The sequence below is a fragment of the Acyrthosiphon pisum genome, chromosome A1, assembly GCF_005508785.2.
Source record: "Acyrthosiphon pisum isolate AL4f chromosome A1, pea_aphid_22Mar2018_4r6ur, whole genome shotgun sequence".
In the NCBI taxonomy this organism is placed as follows: domain Eukaryota; kingdom Metazoa; phylum Arthropoda; class Insecta; order Hemiptera; family Aphididae; genus Acyrthosiphon; species Acyrthosiphon pisum.
Genome location: NC_042494.1, coordinates 73,663,979 through 73,666,823, shown reverse-complemented (window position 1 = coordinate 73,666,823; position 2,845 = coordinate 73,663,979).

Here is a 2,845-nt window from a genome sequence, read left to right as displayed (position 1 = left end):
AATACATAGGCACAATTTTTTTTTTATAAGCATTTAAAGATAAAATTTTGACAAAATTTATAAAATTTAAAATTGAATAATTATTTCGTAATTAAAAATTTATAAAATGTTCAACTTTTATATCTAAGGATTGAAAGTTTAATACAAGATTCCACGTAAGTAGTTAATTCTGCTTTTTGTTTTTCTTTCCAAAAAATTTAAAAAATACATAAGCACAGTTTATTTTTATAGTCATTTAAAGCTCAAATTTGGACGAAATTACATATTAAAACACCTGGAACAACTATTTTAGTTATTTTGTTGTGATTGTATAATATTATTCATGGGTACTTGAAACTTCTAAAGTATACTATTATATATCTATGATAATACCACGATTTGTTGTTGATGTATAACGCGTTATAAGTACCTAGGTAATGGATATTGTGATATGATTAATTTGGAATTTATTATTGGTCAATTTTTTTTAATACCATAGATAAGTATATAATATGTTAATCTTATACGTACCTAGACTGACATACCGTCTTCACTCAGAATCTTTTTTCTTATACAGTGATATTATATCATTGAATTCAAATTTAATACTATCCATTATAAAATGACCCACTTGTAACCTACTGTACAGCAGAGCGACATCCACTTACCCACCTTTTTAATTTAATAATGAATTTATTCAAATTCTGGATTTGAATTTTTTAAATGCTTAACGACCACATTTTATAAGTTCTTGAGATTGGTTTTACTATTTAAGAAGTGTCCACTGTTCAGTAGACACACAAAATTCTGTTTTTCAAATAAGAACCCCTTTCCCTCCATGTTTTATTGTAAATTACTTAGAAGTTAGTGGGTAATTAAAAAATAAAAAATATAGATATATGTACCTAATTCAAAATGCGAATAAGTAGTTGACACTAAGGTATAAGTCCTAAAATATGGTTTAATAAAAATATAAAATACCTAGTGTAATAATGGATATAATGTTTATTTTTTGTACTTTGACCATTTTTACAGATTATAATAATTATACATGTATAGTTGTTGATAGATTAATATTAATTTCTAAAGTGGTATAGCCCTAATATCTTCCAAACCCTTAACCCATTATCATCGACTTAGTATTATCCTTATTCTAGTTATTTGTACCTATATATTATATTATAATTTGTATATTACTATTTACTGCTCCTGTCAGGGTCGTCTTTAAGATTTGCGAGGCCTAGGGCAAAAAACAATTTTTAAAACAATTTTACCACTTTTTTCAAACGCGAGGCCTCCAAATGTAAGCAAAATGCGCGAGGCCCTGGGCACTGCTCCCCCCCCCCCCCTGAGGACGGCCCTGGCTCCTGTAGCTATTATATAACAACTTATCAGTAATCAGTTAAGTACAAGCGTAAGTATACGAGTGAGTTATATACTTATAATTATTAACGATCTTAAATAATTAATGAAATTTAAAATATGTCAAACCAAATCGGTTCATGTGACGTTCACCCTTAAACTCACCTCTTGCCCGGATGTCTTTACTATAACACTATAATTCCCAGTGCTTTGATAATTAAATATTATCTTGGCTTAACCCTATTGATAAAAGGCTGACCCGGGCCCAACATATTAAGTCCAAAAAAATTAATGTAAACCTACGCCTACGCCTTCTTAAAAACCTCATCAACAATAATAAATATACTCACATCAATACCAAATTACTTATCTATAAATCACTATTAAAGCCTGCTTGGATATATGGCCTACAGCTTTGGGGAAACGCAAAAAAAACCAACATTAACAAAATCCAAACATTTCAAAACATTGCACTTCGCAAAATATTAAATGCCCCTCCCTATGTATCTAACTACACTTTCCATACAGACCTTAAAATGCTTTCAGTTTCAGAAGAAGCTAAAGCATATTATAAGCGTTTCCATCTCCACGCTTTAACTCATCCCAATCTTCTTGTCAGAAATCTTGCTAATCCTACAATCCCTAGCGACCCTCCGAGACGGTTAAAACGGAAATGGTGTCGTGATCTATTGGCAACCAATTTTAACTTTAATTAATATTAATTAAAAATTAAAATAAAAAAAGGTGGGTAAGTGGATGTCGCTCTGCTGTACAGTGGATTACAAGTGGGTCACTGTATAATGGATGGTATTAAATTTGAATTCAATGATATTATATCATTGTATAAGAAAAACGATTCTGAGCGGATACGGTATGTCAGTCTAGGTATAAGACATAATATTATATATGGTATTAAAAAAAAATTGACCTTTAATAGGTACCTATAATAAATTCCAAATTAATCATATCACAATATCCATTAGGTACTTATAACACGTTATACAATATGTAATTTCGTCCAAATTTGAACTTAAAATGACTATAAAAGTAAACTGTGTAAATGTATTTTTTAGATTTTTTTGTAACAGAATTAATTATTTACGTGGAATCTTCTTCTAAATTTTCAATTCTTATATACAAAAGTTGAACATTTTATAAATTTTTAACTACAAAATAATTATTCAAATTAAAATTTGATAAATTTTGTCAAAATTCGATCTTTAAATGCTTATAAAAAAAAATTGTGCCTATGTATTTTTAATATTTTTCAACTGATATTGTAACAATATATCAGGAGATTTGTATTAAATTTTTACACTTTTTGGCCCAACAGATAAAACTTTATTGATATTTATTATTTATAGAAATAAAAACTAAAAAAATTTGAAAACCGAATATGTCCGTAAACAGCTCAAAAAGAGTCAAAATATTTTCAAAATTGTATGGTGTATAGGAAATGCTAATATAAACATTCAGTAAAATTTTCATGTATCTACAGTTATTC